General features: G+C 42.0%; 1 protein-coding gene across 17 annotated transcripts in view; it reads right to left on the bottom strand.

Moving 5' to 3' along the window:
• The window catches only part of RAB27A (RAB27A, member RAS oncogene family), a 73,662-nt gene that overhangs the window by 35,930 nt on the left and 17,164 nt on the right, over window positions 1-20,568 (bottom strand). For 9 of the 17 annotated variants that reach the window (XM_013992966.2, XM_013992965.2, XM_021083913.1 and 6 more), the window contains exon 2: window positions 18,967-19,084. The exons of 5 other annotated variants lie outside the window; for them this stretch is intronic. The gene's annotated coding sequence lies outside the window, so the exon portion shown is untranslated. Of the gene's footprint in view, window positions 1-3,842; window positions 3,976-18,966; window positions 19,085-20,568 lie in introns of those variants that run through there. 3 more of the 17 variants (XM_021083920.1, XM_021083939.1, XM_013992968.2) reach the window with 2 other exon arrangements.

Genomic DNA, 20,568 nt, shown 5'->3' with positions numbered 1-20,568 from the left:
ATCATTTGGCTTAATATTTATAAATGTGCCTGTTACATAGGAATCTCCATTTTCCCCATTTAAACAAAGCACCAAGACTAACTTCTAGTAGATGGTGATATTCCAGCATAGGTGATATTCACAGGAAAAAAAATAAAATGATCTATGAAAATTGTTGAATGAAATGTATATTTCCAAATACTGCCAAGACACCCAAATAGATCATTTTAAAAACACCCTTCAGACATTTGCCATTTCTTTGTGGTATCAAAGAGAAAGCCCAGAATAAAGGAAAAAGAAGCAGTCTCAATCCAGGAGTTGACCTACTATTTCTAAAATGTTGCCATCGCCTCCGTAGGTAACTAACAGAAGCCAGTAAACAAATAAGACAAGCAACCCACATTAAGGAAGAAGGGGCCACTGGAAAGAGTCTTAAAAGTAGAAAATGTCCTTCCGGAAGACCATTGTCAATGACTCAAATGAGATATTGGCTTTTTTTTTTTTTTAAGTTGGGGAGATCATTGACTCAAAAGACATTATTTGTTGCCCACACCCCTTTTAGGATCAGAATATGAATGTTTATATAAGGAAAATTTACTCAGTACTGTGTAATAACCTATATGGGAAAATAATCCAAAAAGGAATGGATATATGTATATGTATATGTATAACTGATTTACTCTGCTATTCACCTGAAATTAACACAACTTTTTAAGTCAACCATATTCCAATAAAATTTTAAAAAGAATATTGATGTTTACAGAAATTTATGGAAAGTAAACATTGAGTGCCATATTACAGTTTATGACAAGTTCATCTTGCTTTATAGACATAGGGTAACAGGCATAAAGGCATACTACAGAATATGTCATTTGTAAAATATAGGCAATACAGTGGCGATAGGAGTGGCTGTTTGGTTAGCTGAGCGATATCTCCAATAATCTGAAAGTGCCCCATAATGGCCAGAACCATATGTCCCTGCCATGGAATGTCCACCCCATGGTTAAATGTCCTTCTTATGACACCACAAAGCAGGGGAAGTTCTAAGAAGTCAACAGAAGTCCAAAACCTGTGAAGTCTACTCCACGCAGTGGTTGCCTTTAGTGAGCACATGGATGACAGTGAAACATAGCTATTGGACCCCCTCCCCATGTACCTATGTAGTGAGTAGCACAATACATGCAGGAGGTCAATGAAGAGTCATAATCTGTTTTTATGAATACCACAGATTAAGGCTTGAACACTGATCTTATGACTTTAAGACTGTGCTTTTTCCACTATACCTTAAGAGATATAAAACTCTCAGAGAATGGAGACAAATAATCTTTGAAAATGGAAAAGAAGGATTGACCTAGGCTACCCAGAAGGTAATGTATCTGCAAGGCCAACTGATTAATAGAAAGAATCCTGCTATTAAGTTCTGAAGAGATAGAAGAAGCGCTATGAGCTATGTCATTGCAATGTCAAACTCTGGGGCCCAAAGACTCAAAGGTGGAAATATCAGAAGTGATCATGCTGCTACTGCAGCCAGGACCAGAAGGATAACTAATCAGCACTCAAAGTACTCGATATTGACAAGTGCATTTCCAAGGTTGCAAGTCACATAATACATTTCCACTTATGACCTAGAAATGGAGTCAGGGGTTCTGCCCAGGCTGGTGCTCCAAGAACATGAGAGGGTTGTTAAGGCTTGTGACCAACTCAGCCTGGCTTCCCGCTTGCATCTCACCAGCCTCAAAGTTTTACATGTGCTGAGACACAGGATAGATGTTGATCTGCCAGAGGAAACACACCAAATCAAGAAAGGAACCACTTCATTTTGTGAAGGAGCGATCATGCTTCTTTCATTCCAAGAAAATCTTTAGGATGGAGAAAAAAAAATTATGAATTAAAAGAATTAAGACCTGCTGGATACAACTAGAGATTCTCATACTAAGTGCAGTTAAGTCAGAAGGAGAAAGACAAATGGTATCACTTATATGTGGAATCTAAAATATGGCACAAATGTACCTATCTACAAAACAGAAACAGACTCACAGACATAGAGAACAGATCTGTGGTTGCCAAGGGGGAAGGAATGGGATGGAAGGGGAGTTTGGGGTTAGTAGATATCTGCAAACTATTATATTTAGAATGGATGAGCAATCAGGTCCTACTGTACAGCACAGGGAACTATATGTTCTTGGGATAGAACATGATGGGAGATAATATAAGAAAGGGAATGTATGTATATGCATGACTGTGTCACTTTACCGTACAGCAGAAATTGGACCAACATTGTCAGCATGGTAGGTCAACTCTACTTTAAAAAATTTTAGGAGTTCCTGTCATGGCACAGCAGAAATGAATCTGACTAGGAACCATGCAGTTCGATCCCTGGCCTCGCTCAGTGGGTTAAGGATCCAGCGTTGCCCCGTGAGCTATGGTGTAGGTCGAAGACGTGCCTGGGATCTTGTGTTGCTGTGGTTGCAGTGTAGGCCGGCAGCTGTAGTTCCAATTAGACCCCTAGTCTGGGAACCTCCACATGCCACAGGTAAGGCCCTAAAAAGCAAAAAAAATAATAATAATAAAATAAAATAAAAAGACCTGTTGAGGATGACTGTCCAAATAATAAAAAACAGTTAGATAAAATATCCCTGAGCTGGCAATAACTGGGGAAGAGAGGACCTCTGTTATCATTGCCTTTTTAAAAAACTGGAAGGAGTACTCTATTTCCTCACCCCACAGAGAAACTGTGTCCAGAATATAATACCACCCTGCCTTTCCAGACCTAAACTTTTGCATACCAGGATATTCTTTTCACTGTTGCTTTGCAAGGGTGATTTTCACAGTGTGCTGTAACCCTTTCCCTTTCCCAGTCACAAAGGTGACTGTATCTTACGGCACTGTATCCTGCACACGTAGGTACTGTGAATGGTGAGGGCTCCCATCCCACACCACATCCCACTCCAAAGGCTAAGATGAAGCATCAGTCACACAGATACTGACAAAGGAAACTAAGATGCACCAGACACGGCTTCACTTCCCTCGTCCTGCCGACCCCACAGCCTCACCCTCACTGACCACCTCAGAGCACAGCTGTTCTCCTGGCCCCCAGGGATATGCTTCTCAGGTACAGGCTGGCTTGCTAAAGCACACAGGATTCCACCTCTTCACAGCTGGTTTTCTTTTCCATACTCTCCTATCCACCCTACAATATCACAGTTCTAGCAGCCCCACTTCTAACCATTACCCTGAGTCACGGCCTCTCTACTCTTTTTTCCTTTTCTGGTCTTATTGTCCCTCAGGCACTCTCTCCAAAATCCAGTTTGTGTGTGCAAAAACTGACTTTACACTAACAACCCCAGTCAATGAAGATGGGCTTTCCCTCGAAAAGTGAGCTGCTTCATCAATTTCAGGGCATTGAACCCTCCTCCATAAGATCCTATGGGACTTCTGCTTTTCCAATAAGGAAAGAAGTTTCCCCAGCTAAGTCTGGGAGGAGAGCCATTTCAGAAACCCAAGGACTTCTCTGCTGTGCCAGTCTGGGGTTTTACCACATATTGATGAAAAGGCAGCATACTGACACAAGTTGCTCATGAGTTAAAAAACACTAGTATCTATAAATATTCCACCAAATGGTTCTTTTAAAAATGGTAAAACAGGCTCAGAAAATCAAACTATGTCCTGATGTCTTAGCACCATGAAACAATACTGGGATTCTTAACCTCTCTTGTTTGGTGTCTTAAACTCTAAACAGCCAGCTATAGATCTTTCTGATCACGTCCACTCTCTCCATTAATGTATTTACAACACATGCTTAAGTGCTCCCTAAGTATCATATTCTTTAATAGCTAAATCAAAAGGAAAGAAAAGAAACTCACCTAAAAGCCGAGGTCTAATCAGATATACTTCTTACTGATTCCCAAGAAGGTTTGCCTTGTTCCACCTAGGTGGTTGCAGTCTTAGCATGGACTGTTTGCATTTCTATCAACAGCTATTTATAGACCAGGCTGAGCCTTGGGTTTACTTATGCAAAAAAGGACCTAGGTACTTGCAGCCATCCAGCCTGGGAACCTCCACATGCTGTGGGTGCGGCTCTAAAAAGCAAAAAATAATAATTTTTTTAATTTAAAAAAAAATAAATTAGATAAATAAATAAATAAATTCTTACTTGGAATGGATTCATGTGTCCACTCATGTGAAAATATTTAAGGAAGCATATGTGAGCCATATTGAATAAATGACAGCAAGGCTCAGGCACATCTATTCAGCCCATGTTGGCTTTCATCCTATTAGGACAGTCAACTGAGCCATAAATAATGGACACAGAATGTTGCATCCTAGCATTTTATTATACATCACAGTAGAGATGATTTTATGTTTGGGGAGCTTCTTATCAGACTTAGAGCTATTCTAGATTTGGGTTACTTTTCCACAGCAGATCCACATCTTCATAGCCAGCTGGACACTCTTGCATAGGGTCTCAGAAAACCTATGTGATATTTCTGCAGCAAATCTTTTACTCCCTCAAAAAACTGCTCTGATCCAGCTGGTTGCAGATTTTCTTCATTAAGTTTCTTCAAATAAAATCTTGCATGGTGCGCTAAGATATCAAACAGGTGAAAGTAGAGTCTGGGAAAAGAAATAAAGACTCCACCTCCAAGGCCTGTGGACCCAGCAAGGACCTAACAAGAGCGCTATTGTATGCATGTAGAAAATCAGTGTGGAAAGCTCAACCTCGAATGGCTCTGAATGATCTCATTTGCCTTCAGCTTTGTACTCAACACATCCTGTCAGCCTACACACCTCAGACTGACAACTCATGTATAAGGTCTGCTAGGCTTTTTACTCAGCATCTCCTAAAGATACCATCTCTAAAATATCCTCCACTTACAATCACCTTAGGACTCTTCCTACGTGGGAGTGAAAATCTGGAATGCATTGGATGACTCTGGTGAAAATTCCAATAAGGGCCAACTGGAACTTCAGAGAATAAGCCTATGGGAAAGAGACTTGAAGACAATGATTATTGGGTAGATCAAAGGGAAAGAAGAACTATGGATTTAAGGCTTAATAGTCCTGGGAAAAACTAAATCAAACTGGCCAGAAGTGAACCATCTGCCTTGGGACAGAAAACCAGTGTTTTTGAAAAAGGGAACAGTTGGGAGGATGTACCAGCTACAATGGTGATCTTTCCCTAAAGGGCATCATAAAATACAACCAAATTAGTCTTGATGGACTCAACAACTTACGTTTGGGTAGAACCCTCAAAAGTCAAAATACACTTTGAAGAACACAATGAAATGTTGATACAACAAACTTAAAATAATTGAGAATATATTACTTTGAGCTACATTAGAAGTCAATTTGTACTAAATTATAGCATGGAGGCATACTTTTTTTAAATACTTATGGGATAAAAACTTAAAATTCTCTCCACTAACTTGACTTCTATAAATTCAGAAGAAACTTCCAGGATGGTATTTTTTTCATAGAACTTGCTCCAACAATGGCTATGTCATGAGGAATATTTCACATTAAAAGCACTGCTATAAGAGTTCCCACTGTGGCGCAACAGGATCGGCAGCGTCTTGGAAGCACTTGGGTGCAGGTTCAATCCCTGGCCTAGCACAGTGGGTTAAGCATCCAGAGTTGCTGCAGCTGCGGCTTAGGTTACAACTGCAGTTCAGATCACAACTGTGGCTCAGATCTGATCCCTGGCCTCGGAGCACCATATGCTTTGCAGAAGCCAAAAAAAAAGCACTGCTATTTAGAACCATTAAAAAGTTCCAAGTAGGGAGGAAAAGGCATGGGGAAGATGAAAAAGGAACTCTCAGTTTTCCCCACCAAAGCAAGACAGCCTCATGTGAAGGTGGCACAGAACCAAATTCAGGCCAGAAAGGCTAAATACAAATGGAGGTCCCAGACAGGTAGTCAAAGTCACATCAAAGTCAAACATCAACAAAGTAAGGTGCAGATCAAAAAGGGGAGAGATGGCTTATGGATGTGAGGCATTTGGAGGACACCTAGCCATACAGACTGGGAAGACCACTTAGGTCATCAGAGCCAGCAGGAAGAACACCTAGAAAAGACCCAGGTAGCTGTTACTTTCTCAAACACCAGAGAGATTCTTACCTTCTAAGTCAGGGCACTTTATTCCATCTAATTGCTCACCCCTGCCTAGCCCATGCAATTTCCCAAAGGATCCAACCAGGTTCTTTCACTAAGTTTCCACCTTCTGCCCTTGACAGATGGAAAAGTCAAGCATCCAGGTTAGAACTTAGATCCCAAAGCCATATCTGTCTCTGTCATCAGTCAAGCCTGGGAAAAATACATCAATGGGAACAGCTTCTATTTTCTGAATGTATCCCTGAGAAAGATATTTGAAGGCAGGGATCTAAGAACATGGGGACCAGAGTCAGTAAGAAAGACAGTCACTCTGAAAAAATCTATAGGGCCTTGTTAAAAAAGAAGTGAATAAAGAAACCTCAGCGTAGGAGTTCCGGTCGTGGCTCAGCAGTAAATGAACCCATCTAGTATCCATGAGGTCATGGGTTCGATCCCTGGCCTCACTTAGTGGTTAAGGATCTGGCACTGCCATGAGCTATGGCTTAGGTCGCAGACACAGCTCAGATCCCACATTGCTGTGGCTGTGGTGTAGGCCAGCAGCTGCAGCTCCAGTTCAACCCCTAGTCTGGGAACCTCCATATGCCATAGATGTAGCCCTAAAAAGATGAAGAAAAAAAAAAAAAAAGAAGAAGAAGAAGAAAAAGAAACTTCAAACAGATTTACTAACACACACACACACAAATATATCCTGCGTTAGCAAGGAAACTATGAATCAGCAAAAGAACAAAATAAGAGGGTAAAGAAATTTATAGAAAAGAGGCATATAAAACACATGACAGGAACACTATGAAGATGTAAGTATTCAAGCATTAATAATAAATTGATAAATAACAACTTTCCAGTTTTGTTTGAGGGTTTGGAGGAAATGAAGGAACATGTAATATTATACTTTATTTTAAATTAAATGTTTTGACCTCAGGAGTTATCTTTCATTAAAAAAATGTTATCACTGGTATCTCTATTTTATTTTATTTATTTTATCTTTTGGATGCATCCACAGCATATGGAAGCCCTCAGGCCAGGGACAGAATCTGAGCTGCAGCTGCAACATATGCTGCAGCTACAACACCAGATCTTTAATCCACTGTGCTGGGCCGTGGATCAAACCCACACTGCCACAAAGAAAATGCTGGATCCTTAACTTGCTGTAACAGAGTGGAGACTCCAATGGTATCCTTTTTAATTTAGAACTTTCCTGTATCTATTTGCACATCACATAAAAATGATTGCTATATAGCTATCAAATGTTGAAAACAAACCTAAATTTCTGACAATGACATTAATAAATTTTCCTAGAAAGGGGATATCTATCACCTTAAAAATTCATATGTCCAAGAAAAGCTCTTCCATATTTACATTTTTAGATAGAGAACATTTTTTAAAGCTTTATTTTTATTTTATTTTATTTTATTTTATTGTCTTTTTAGGGCTGCAACTGCGGCACATGGATGTTCCCAGGCTAGGGGTCGAATCAGACCTGTAGCCACCAGCCTCCACCACAGCCACAGCAACACAGGATCCAAGTTGCAACTGTGACCACGGCTCACAGAAAAGCCAGATCTTTAACCCACTGAGCGAGGCCAGGGATTCAAACTGATTGGATTCAATCCCTGGCCTCGGATTGTCGTCCTCTTGAATGCTAGTCAGATTCATTTCCACTGAGCCATGAGGGGAACTTCAGTAGAGAACATTTTAGATAGGACACAATAAAGAAAATAATTCTTTACAGAAATTACAATGTTTAACTTGAAATAATATCCCTTAACTACTGGTATATGTATTTCAAGTAGTTGAGATACATAGAGCTTTAGCTCTTATAAAGCATAACTGAGTATTTCTGACCTAAGAAGCAACAAATTAAAGGTCTATAACTCCTAATCTAAAACCTCTTGATGTTATACTCTCTGTAGGAGACAGCTCACAAAAGAACATGCACATGCTTCTGTTAGGAAATGGGACATTTTCCACATGAATTCTAGTGCAAAAAGTTTCACATTTGGTTCAGATGCAAAATGTGTATTAACTCAGGAGATGCAGTGTGAATTTCCAAACCAAAATCCAGGGCATGTAATCTGTCAGTGGCTTTTTTTGACCCTTTTAGAAAAAGGCAGAATTGGACATAGAGTGTAGTTATCAAAGTACTGGAATTTCTTTTTCTTTTTTTTCTCTTTTGTCTTTTTGCTATTTCTTGGGCCGCTCCCGTGGCATGTGGAGGTTCCAAGGCTAGAGGTCTAATTGGAGCTGTCGCCACTGGCCTACACCAGAGCAACAGCAACGCGGGATCCAAACCACATCTGCGACCTACACCACAGCTCACGGCAATGCTGGATCCTTAACCCACTGAGCAAGGCCAGGGATCGAACCCACAACCTCGTGGTTCCTAGTTGGATTCATTAACCACTGCGCCACGACGGGAACTCCAGTACTGGAATTTCTAAAGCACCTCACTAATGTATAGGGATAAATGCACAAAAATATGTGAAACGAGACAATGCCAGAAAAGCCACAGGGTGGGCCATCACAACACAGCTCTGTGCATGGAGGATGTGTGCAATCACTTGAGTTCCCTTCAGTTCTGACCATCAGGGCTCAGACTGAGACCCTATGAAGGCAGCAGTAGAGAAAGGGGAAGGGAAGTTGTTCCAACGGCAACATCCTCACCTACTCACGTCCCTTTTCTCACTGCCTCAGTAGTTAATAGAATGATCACAAACTAAGGCAAATGCTTCTCTACCTACCCTAGAAACCAGTCCTCATGAGCCACATCATGCTATGGATATTCCTCTAACCAGCATTTTCTCAGTATGTATGAGCACTTTCTTTGGTTAAGTTGTTCGGGTATTACGCCACTTCTGAGGACCCCTCCCACTCCTCATTTCCCTAGTCAACCTGTGTTCATTTCTGGACTGTTTTCTTGTGTACCACTTCCCCACCAGCCCTCATCACTGGACTGACAATAAGCCAGCTGTCATTCAATGGCTAACTGTGTCTACCCTCTGGCTTTCTCTCACAGCCCCTTCCTTCCTCTCTTTCCCTCTATTCTCTGCTGATCTCATTCAGGAATGACTCAAAAAACTGTCCTGGAGCTCCACTGATAGCTGCTCGTTCACTCTCTCTCTCTCTCTCTCTCTCTCTCTCTGTTTTGTTTTTTTTGTTGTTGTTGTTTTGTAAATCACATTTGCGTTCAACTCAATGGTGTTTGACAAGCAATTTCTTTGTGCCCAGTTCTCTGAACTGGCAACTGCAAAAGGAATAAAAGAAATCTGTGATCCAGCCACTCCCCCTCATGAAGCTGGTCATCAGGATAAAGAAACAAAATGAACTCATTTTCAACAAAGGGCAAATAAGACAAGAGAAACAGGAAGCAAAACATCACCCAGCACAGAACATCAAAAGTGAAAATGGGCTTGAAGTCAGAAAACATGAACTCTGCTATTTATTTCCTAGCTGTATGATCTATGGCAAGTCACATAACGTCTCCTAGCCTGTTTCCTCAATATGGGAGTATTTATCCAGCAAGACTGTTGGGAGGATTAAAGACCCTCAGAGGTCAGAAATAGGGCACTATTTGACCAAGGCCTCTGACGGGAACCAGGGCCTAAGCTGAACACCTTCCCAGCCAGAAAGGATTTAAATAAATTCAAGCTGTGCTCATAAGGTAAAGTGGCAAGTTGAAGAGGGCTGGATGACTAAGCCATCAGAATGCCAGGTACCACTCCCAGCTCTGCTACCATCTGTGTGGGATCCAGCATGGATACCAACCCTCTCCAGGCCTTGCTTTCTCAAATAAGAAATAAGAGGTTGACCTCTGGTTTCTTCCCTACACAAGCACTGGGTGCTCTGTGCTCCTAGGTTCAAAGTCCAGAGTTTAGCCATGAGAGGTTGACATGGAATCATGGTGGCAGCTGTCCCTTGTATTTACTTCTCACTCCTCAAAGATGAGAGCCTAGACATGAGAATGAGATGGAAAAGACCCAAGGGATATTAGTTAGAATGCAGTGGTTCATGAGTGGAAGCAGCAAAGAGAAAATAAATACTCCAAACAATGAAGCTGAGTATAAAGATAGAAAAATGGTGGTTTTGGAAATAGGATGTTTGGAGGAGGGAAAGGGAGAAAGTTGGGAGAGGGCATAGAGTTGTGGGGGGTGAGTATCAGAGTTTCGGAGGGGAAAGATGATGAGATTGGATTGGGACAGGCTGAATGTTAGGGATCAACTCAGGCACGTCACAGAGAAGTGCTTAAAAACTACCCCCATTCCCTATGTGCCCATGATTATCTCTGTCCTTGGGCCAGAGGCTGAGAGGTCAACAGTGAAAGGCCCTGAAAGAAGGCTATGACTGTACAAACCACAGGAGAGGGTTTGTACACAAGACGAAGGGTCACAGCAGGGTGTTCTCAAACTCAACTACGTGGGACATGATGGGCAGCCCTGCTGTTCTGATGAAAGTTCATTTGAAGACATTATTCCTCTTTTGTAAGACACTTTATCTGGCAATAAGTGAAAGAAATGTCGGGCAAAACAACTGAATCTCTATCTGCCTCCACACTGTTTATTAGGGCACCAACTCAGATTCAAAACTTAGACCTCAGATTCAAAACATCATCTTACACCACCCATCTGACTACATGTTAATAAAAATACATCCTGGCCAGGAATATATCATCTCCTTTCAGCCTCTCTCTGCCTCTCTCACTTGGCTTGACATAATCACCACTTTTAAGAAACGATAAGCCAAAATCCTTCTCTCATTACTTAATGCCTGTGGGTTTTCAGAAGAGAACTAGCTTAACTAAACCATGTCCCCTTTGTGTTTGTCTTCATTTAAAATAAAATAATACTTCTATAAATATGCACATGTGCATCTCCAGGGCTTCTCCAGGAAATGTCTTACCATACTTTTCATGCTACTTGTCTGACACACTGGGTCAACTGCTCATGACCCAAGGCAACAGAGCTGGGGCTTCCAGCAATGCCAGGCCCTGTCCAGCCACCCTGAGAAAAGAAGGGTTCAATATCTCGACACATCTAAACCAATTCAGAACATACTGGAGAAGCTCTGCTCTGGAGTATATACCAATGAGTGAAACTCGTGGCATAGGTATGCACATGTTCAGCAATACAAGACAATGCCAATCTCTTGTCCAACACAGTTACATTCAAATCTTCACCCACATTTGGTGTCTGTTGTCAGACTTCTCAAAGTGGTAACATCTTGGAATCTACACGAACATTTTTCTGACTGAACCATTCAGTTTCTTTTTTCTTTTTCCTAATTTAAATTTGTTGGCCATTTAATGTTTTCTTGTAGAAAAGCACAGTTGTGTCCTCTCCCTACTTTCCTATTGGCTTGTCTTTTCCTCATGGACACACGGGAGTGCTTCATGTGCTCCGGATATGCATTCTTTGTCAGTTACAGATGTTGAAATGTCTTCTTCCTGTTTGTGGCTCATCTTTTCACTTTTTAATGGCTTAATCTTCAACGAGTCAAATCTATCAAACTTTCCTTTTATGGTTAGTTATCTTTATATCATGTCAAAGAAATCCTTATTTATAGAAAGTGATGAAGATATTCTTTTACATTATATTTCAAAAGATCCTACCTTTCACATTAAGTCTTCAGTCCAGGGGAGTTTTTTAGGGTGTATGTAGAGATCTGCTTTCATTAATTTTTCCTGAAGGGCACCTAATTATCATAGTACCATATATTGAGAAAAAGTATCCTTTCCCTAGTGATTCCCCATGAATGGGCACATCTGTTTCTAGGCTCTCTCTTCTGTTCCTTTCTTCATTTTCATTACCCCAGGCCAGTGTCATAAGGCATTAATTACTATGACTTTATAACACATCTTTATATTTATGAATATCTGGGAGGACAAGTCCTGTCCTCACTGTAGAAATTCTTGACCTTTCACACTCCCAGCTAAGTTCCTCAAAAACCTATAATGTCTGCATTATTTATGTCTTTAATGCCTTTAAAAATGTTGAAGTTAATTCTCTTCATAAAGACCTTGCATATTTTTAGACTTACTGATAGTTTATACACTTACATTTATATTACTATTCTAAGCAATATATTTTAAATATATGTACTGTATATGCCTTCTATTAAATTCTTTTAAATTATTTAATTTTATCTAATTATTAGAGTCTATTAAATTATTAAATTCTATTAAATTAGCCACACTAATTTTAATGATTTGTTATACACAGCTGAAAATAATTACATTTTTTTCCCTTTCTAACATTTATATCTTGTATTTATATTCCTTGCCCTACTGTATTGTTAGGTCCTCCAGAAGTATCAAATAAACAGTCCTGTCTTTTTTTTTTTTTTTTTTTTCCGGCTGCATCAGGAACTTCTGGAAGTTCCCATGCCAGAGATTGAACCTGCACCACAGCAGCAACACAAGCCACAACAGGGCCAAGGGATCCTTAACCCACTGAGCCACAGGGAACTTTCAGTATTGTCTTGATTCTAACATTTCACTATTAAGGATAACATTTGCTATAGGTTTTGGGTAGACATTTTTACCAGGTTAAGGAAGTTCTCTATCTCTTCCTACTCCACTCAGAATGAGTATTATGAATACCTGTCAATTTTATTAAATTTTATTTCTAAATATATTGGAAAAATTATATGATCTCCCTTAATCTATTCATTTACAAGTCTTACAATTATTCTACCTTTGATCTTTATTTTTCCCTTCTTCTACTTTTTTCTCTTCTTCATTTATACTCTCTATCTAAGACCTCTCTTTCAAAATCATTCTGTTTCTTTCATGTCCATCCTTGCAGGAGAGGAGGCGATAGTTCTCAGAGTCACTAATAAATATTTGAATGAATAAAAAATTAAATTCTGGAGTTCCTGGTGTGGCTCAGTGAAACGAACCTGACTAGGATCCATGAGGACTTGGGTTCAATCCCAGCCACGCCATAGCCACAGCAACTCAGGATTCGAGCCGAGACTGTAACCTATATCACAGCTCATCGCAACCCAGAACCATAACCCACTGAGCATGGCCAGGGACAGAACTCATGTTGTCATGGATACTAGTCAGGTTTTTACTGATGAGCCAAAATGAGAAATCCACTTAACCACTTAGTTATTAAACACTTTTCAGAACTAGAAAAACTAGACTAGATGGAAATCTATTTTTTAACAGCACTTTTAAGTTGCTTTAGAGGGAAAACTTGGCTCAAGAGACAAATGTAAAATTACAATAATTATAAAGCATAGAATGATGTGGGGAATGCCTGTGAGAGATACAGAAGTACTTCCCAAGAAATTACATGCACCAAGTGTCCTTAGATATGACTGAAACTAAATGTGAAATGATATCTAAATATCAATCCAAAAGGCATTTATAATTTATTCATTTTTGGCTGCGCCCACAGCATGCAAAAGTTCCCAGGCCTGGGATCGAACCCACGCCACAGCAGTTATAACATCAGATCTTTAAGTTGCTGAGCCATAAGGTAACTCCAAAAAGACATTTATAATTGAAGCAAAATTTGACCAGTGGACTGTCCTACACCAGTGATTCAAATATATACCGGCAACACCCAAATACACTGAGGAGGGAGAGCCTTGCAGAAGTGACTGAGATTCAGATGGCACCTGATGAGCAAGCACATCAGTTCAAACATGACGCACCTCCCGAGTCAGCACTGAGAACAGGCCTTATGCTTTCATCACTGTGTTAAGCACCTGGAATGCAGCTCCAGAAGAGCAATAGTCTGATAGAAGTGCTCTACATGGAAACAAACAATACAAATGCTGTGGAATAAGAACTGTTACAGAAATATGCACACAGGAGCTCCTACTGTGGCACAATGGGATTGGCAGCATCTTGGGAGCACTAGGATGCAGGTTCAATCCCCAGCCCAGCACAGTGGGTAAAGGATCCAGCATTGCTATAGCTTTAGTCAAGACTACGGCTCAGATCTGATCCCTGGCTCAGGAGCTCCACATGCTGTGGGGCAGCCAAAAATGGAAAGAAAAAAAAAAGAAAGAAAGAAAAATGCACACAATGCTGGGTGGCCTGGGACAGAGAGGACCAGAGGTGTTGGGAGCCCATTAGACCACCTCTCGGAGGGGCATCTGAGCCAAGGATTTCCACAGGCATAGAGAGGGACAAGTGATAGATGTGAATGAACAAAAACAGTACAGTTTACAGACCGTGTGGTAAAGGACTTTGCCTCACATGTCAAATAAGCATTAACCTTTAAAGATAACAAAACTCTCAACAAAATGATCATCGAGAGTTCCCGGCATGGCTCAATGGTTAACGAATCCAACTAGGATCCATGAGGTTGCGGGTCCAATCCCTGGCCTTGCTCAGTGGGTTAAGGATCCAGGGTTAAGGCATTGCCGTGAGCTGGGGTGTAGGTTGCAGACGCGGCTCGGATCCCAAGTTGCTATGGCTCTGGCGTAGGCTGGCAGCTACAGCTCCGATTAGGCCCCTAGCCTGGGACCTCCATATGCCATGGGTGCAGCCCTAGAAAAGGCAAAAAGACAAAGGAAAAAAAAAAAAAATCATTGACACCCATCCAAAAGGTGTGACCGAGTTTTGATGGAATTAGGTAAGGGCTGTCTGACATTCAAAGTACCAAACACAGACCAGGCTTAGAGACACGAGGAGGGAGCAGGAGCTGGGATGACTGACTTGGAGGTGGGAGTCAGGAAGGGCATGTGCACTCGCCAAGGTTGCAGGGGGAAAAGGTTATGATGCTTTCAGAGGACCTCAGCAGATAGATGCCACTAAAGGGGTGCAAGGAAATGCGAGAGGAAGTGTCCAGACAGGCTGAAAAGGTCGGCGAGAGTGTGGACCTCAGCCTGAAAGGACTCTTACATGGCACAAGGAAGTCTGCGTGTTACCCTCTAGGCAATGGAGAGCCACGGCTAGCTTTTATAAAGGAGAGGAACACAAGGTCTGTGCCTTAGAAGGATCTTTCTAGCAGCCCCATGGAGATGGCGAGTGACATTGATGTGTTGATGACAGTGGGGATGGAGAGGAAGGGATTAATTCAAGATCTATCTAGGAGGCAAAAAATCAGTTCAGGCGTTCCCCATCGTGGCACAGTGGAAACGAATCCAACTAGGAACCAAGAGGTTGCAGGTTCAATCCCTGGCCTCACTCAGTAGGTTAAGGATCCGGGGTTGCCATGAGCTGTGGTGTAGGTCACCAATGCAGCTCGGATCTGGTGTTGCTGTGACTCTCCCATAGGCAGGCAGCAACAGCTCCGATGAGACCCCTAAACTGGGAACCTCCATATGCCACAGGTGTGGCCCTAAAAGGACAAAAGACAAAAAAAAAAAAATCAGTTCAACTTCTTAACTGACTGGTAGAGGAGTTAAAGATAACCAAAACTTTTAATTTGGTAACTGAATAGAAAGTATTCTCATTCAGTAAGAGAGCAAAAGCTGGTTTGAGATGATTATAACTAACACTCACTGAGTACTTTTCTAAGCCCCTGAAAATATTAACTCAGGAGAGCCTCACAACGTCCTAATGAACACTCTCATTTATAGATGAGAAAACTGATGCACAGAAAGGTTAAGATCTCCAGGCCAATAAAAGGCAAAGTCAAAAGTAAACCCAGACACACTTTCAACTACGATGTTATACTCTATGGGACATGAATAAATTAAATGCCCCTCATGTCTGAGGGACAACCAAAGGCATTTAGGAGACATTAACTGGCATTTGGGAAACAGAATTAGGGCTCAAAAGAAAAATAAGGGTTAACAGTATGGGTTTTAGAATCATCAACATAGTTGGTTTTCTGATACCACAGGAGAGATAAGATGGCCACTTAGAGTGAAGAGAGAGCCAAAATGTTAAGAATCAGCAAGAAAGATTCAAGAACAATTTGGAAGGAGATTTTTCAGAAGATAGTCCTTAGCCTGGGTCAGTCACAGCACAGGTGTGAGCTTAAAGCTGTCTTGACTTTCAATATTTGCAGAGTGATAAGTCCAGCACTTTGAGCTAAAGGATCCCTTTACAGATTACATGAGGGAGAAGAGAGGCCTAATAAGAGATGAAACTTAGAAAACAAGAAAACACACACAAAACCAACGCTCTCAGCTCTTGGATGATTTGCATGTGTTTGAACAAAGTGGCTCCTGCCTCCAGAGAAGCAGCAACAATGCAAGCTCATCTCTCAAGCAGCATCTTCATCTCATTCATCACCTCCCTACCCTCCAACCCACAGGCACTGAGCCTCTGCTCTGCCAAGAGGGCAGGGCCCCAGCCACGCCACAGCAACACTGTGTAAAGAAAGCAGAAAGGCGGCCTCTTGCAAAAACAGCCCTAAAGAAGGATGGCTTCTGCAAAGAATCAGCTTTTGTTTTTCATGGACACATTCCATGACTTATTAACTATCACATATGCAGCACCCTGGCTCAAGCTATAAATCAGCCAAGTTCAGAGGGAAGAGGAAGGGAATAAGAGCATAACGTATGCAAATTTCTCAGGCAGCTTTAATCCTAAAAAGTGAAAAGAGAAACAGAGGCAAGTAGTGAGCATGCCCTCTAGGAGCACCCAGGTATGGAGGGAGTGGAAAGGACAGAAGCTTAAACAGTGGCAGAGGCAGCCCTGGCCTCCCAGCCCTGCTAACGTGCACAGGTCCTGGTTGCCATGGTGCCATCCTGTTGGCGGCAACGTTTCATCAGCAAGCAGTCTCTTTCTGCCACAGTTCCTGTCTTGTGGGCAGCTGCGGCAGCAAGAAAGAAGAAAAATATGTCATTTGTATTCTAATGGCTGCTAGGTCACTGAGCAGTGTGTCTGGAAAGAACAAAGAGAAAGTGGTGAGAGACAGAGAGCACAACTGAGTAGGAATAAACTCCTCTGGGGTGCACTAAAGACAACAGTCTGTGGATGACAGGCCCTCGTGAATAAACACTATTCCCCCCGGAATTTTTTTTTTTTTTTTTTTTTTTTTTGGTACTAACCATTCAAGAATCTCAACAGAGAATGTCAGCTTTTCATCGAGCTCTTTCCCACAGTGCTTTCTGATAATGAGACTTTGGGTTCACTCTTAGGTAAAAGTATCGACTTGTGGCCAAGAAAACAAAATGATGTACTGGGCAGCACTCTGGCGTGGAAGTTAGGACATTGCTTTAGCTCTGACGCTAATCAACCAAATGAGCTTAGCCCTTTAAAGCCTCAGTTTCGTCATCTGTGAAATGAGGAGGTCAGTCTAGATGAATGTTACAGTCCTTCCACTCTCCTAGCCAGGAATACTAAAGGTGTTCAGGAGCCATGAAGCTTTTCCAGGTGCCTCTCAAAGATCAGGCTGCCCAAGAGCCAAGATGCTGGTTGTGTCTCCAGGGACACCCAACAATGAAAGTGGTCACCACTCAATGGCAGAGATAAATGAATACATAAACACTCACAATGTCATATCCATATATATGATTAAACCTATGTTAGTGGGCAGGGACAGTGTCTTATTCACCTTCACATGCTCCATACCCAAAACAGCGGGTACTTGGTTTAACAAATATTTATTGCTTGCACTTGGAGACAAATCGTTAAAATGTGATGTAATGAAATCTTTCAAATCTATCTCTTATGAGTTGAACTGTGTTCCCCCCCAAGTTCATAAGCTAAAGTTCTAACTCCCAGTGCTTCAGAATTTGACCTGATGTGGAGATAGGGCCTTTAGAGAGGTAATCAAATAAACAGATGTCATTGGGGTGGGCCCTAATCCAGCATGACTGGTATCCTTAAAAGAAGAAATTTGGGGAGTTCCCGTTGTGGCGCAGTGGAAACAAATCCAACTAGGAACCATGAGGTTGCAAGTTTGATCCCTGGCCTCGCTCAGTGGGTTAAGGATCCGGTGTTGCCGTGAGCTGAGATGCAGGTTACAGACACAGCTCAGATCCTGTGTGGCTGTGGCTGTGGTGTAGGCCAGCAGCTGTAGCTCTGATTGGACCCCTCGTCTGGGAACCTCCATATGCTGCAGGTGCAGCCCTAAAAAGCAAAAAAGGAGAAAAAAAGAAAAAGAAATCTGAATACAGACCCACAGAGAGGGAAGATAACAAGAAGAGACACAGGAAGAAGACAGCCATCGAGAGGCCAAGGAGAGTGGCCGGGACCTGATCCTTCTTGCATAGCCCCCAGAAGAAGGCAACTTGCCAACACCTGGATGTCAGTCTCCAGAAGTGAGACAAGAAATGTCTGTTATTTAAGCTACACAATCTGTGAGACTGTATTTTATGGCAGTCCTAGCAAACTACTACATATCTGAACGTAGAGAGAATTGTATAATAAAATGCCCCATCATACGCATCACCCAGATCTTTCATTCCTGCAACTCTCACCAAGGATCTCTCAAACAGACGGACCTTGCCTTACAGAATCACAATGCCAGTTCCAAACTTAACAAAATCAGTCACTTGAAGGCAAATTTAATTGACAGAAGAAATGCACCTTCTCCTAAAACCCATATGTACATAAACCTCCTTTAGAACTATTAACAATAATAAAAACAAAATCCCAATTAGCTTGAATGTTTGTGAATAAAATGCTCAGAGGATGAGCAAGACTCTAAGAGCAATTCAATGCCACTATAATCGGCTTTCTTATTTCACATATTATCTGAGCATAAAAGCCTCTATTACTCTGTTCAAGTACAGAAAAGAAAGAAAAGGCAGTATTCATAGTCACTCTCTGGTAACTGAAAATGCACTTTTTAAACTAAACCCAAGAAATGTAGCAGATGTCTTGAAGTCTTTGGTTTAAAAGAATTTTATATGCTCAGTGGTATTTTATGTGAAATTGCACATATTTTAAGTACCTGTGAAGTGGCACAGCAGGACTCGAAACCTCTTACCCCCCCCTCCCCCTGCAAAAAAGCAAAATCATACCTTGACAAAGTATAAATTGCTGATTGATTTTCCTGAAACTTTAGAGACTGGCGATCCCAATGCTTCAACAATTAGACAGCATGCAGTCACATGTCCTCTTCTACAAAGTTATTTTTGTCTTAATACAAAGAGAAAAGTTAAGGTCAGAATCCCCGACTTGCAAAAGTTTTTCAAAAGCGTCTTTTGAAAAGCAATTCCCTCCATCGACTCTCAAAATCAGGCATCTCTGTAAAAAGCCACAATCCAGCTAATTAGCCTCAGCTGTTGGTCATATGGCCTGCAAACCAGTCAAGTGATTTTGCCCTTTTCAAGCTTACTAAAACCCAATTCTCCTGGCCTCGCAGACGAAGGTGGCTGTATTAACCTCTTCTGGGGTGAAAAGACATATACTTCAACTACTTCTTTTCCCCACCAATCAAAAAAGTAGAGCATTTGTTCTCTGGAGAAAAACACCTTTAAAAGTCCTGCATTCTCAAGATCCTTTAGGTTATACTAATGTTGTTTCTTTACCAATATAAGACCTGATCCAAACCAACAGTACAGGAGATCAGTGGAAGTGGTAGAAGCCATGGGGCCTGATGATTTTCCAGAACTCTCTCTCTGGCCTCCAGACCCACTACCAAAACTCACGTATCTTGCTGGCATCTTAAATTCACCATGTCCTGTCCTCCACTCACCTCCCACGTTCTTCTCTTCAGACCCACTCCTCCTCTTCCTACCGCTAGAGCCACACAGTCCCCCGACACACCCAGCCAGACCGCTGACGTCAGCGACCCTCCCCTCCCACTTCCATTAGCCACCAAAGTCAGGCAATCCTGCCTCCTCTTGCCTTTATTCCGAGTTTTCTATCATTTCTCATCTGGACGGCTACGTTTTCTGGTCCCCAACCTGACCCCGCCATCCTCCACGCCACACCCACAGCAATCTTTCCAAAAGGTACATGGGTGGTCATCACGCTCTGTAAAACCAGTCAAGGGCTCCCCACAACCTCCGCAATAAAATCCGCACTCCTCAGGCCTCTGCCTTCAGTATCACTGACTCTTGCCTGCCTCCTGCCCGCCCGCCTCCAGCCACCAGAACTACTTGCATTTCTCTAAACCAGTGGTTTTCAAGATGGGAAAGCAGCAGCAGCAGCATCACCTGGGAAATTGTTAAAAATGCACGTTCTTGGGCCCACCCCAGGCTTACAGAATCAGAAATACTAAGGATGGGGGCAGCAGTCTGTGTTTTATCAGGCTGCCAGGTGATTCTGATACCCTCAACTGAGCGCCCCTGCTCTCCAACCACCAAGCTCTGTTCACCAAGAGACTTAGCCCTCGGCTCCCTCTTCTGCCAGTAATGCCGCAGTGGACCCCTTCTGTGCTGTTTTCTACAATGGGTCTACCCTGTGTGATTATTATCCAATTTACTTCTTGGTGGTTGCTAAACATCTTGAAGACAGGAACCATGTCTTATTGGACTCACGCATTCCACAGATCACTAGCTGAACACCTGCCTGCAACTGGGATACAGGCTGGGCCTAATACATACCACTGTATGCTTTACCTCCAGGGGAAGTCACTCTCTCACTTTGACTGCTCCAAGGGTGACTGAAGACACCAC

This window comes from Sus scrofa, chromosome 1, assembly GCF_000003025.6.
Source record: "Sus scrofa isolate TJ Tabasco breed Duroc chromosome 1, Sscrofa11.1, whole genome shotgun sequence".
Taxonomy (NCBI): Eukaryota; Metazoa; Chordata; class Mammalia; order Artiodactyla; family Suidae; genus Sus; species Sus scrofa.
This window is presented reverse-complemented; position numbering and strand designations above follow the sequence as displayed.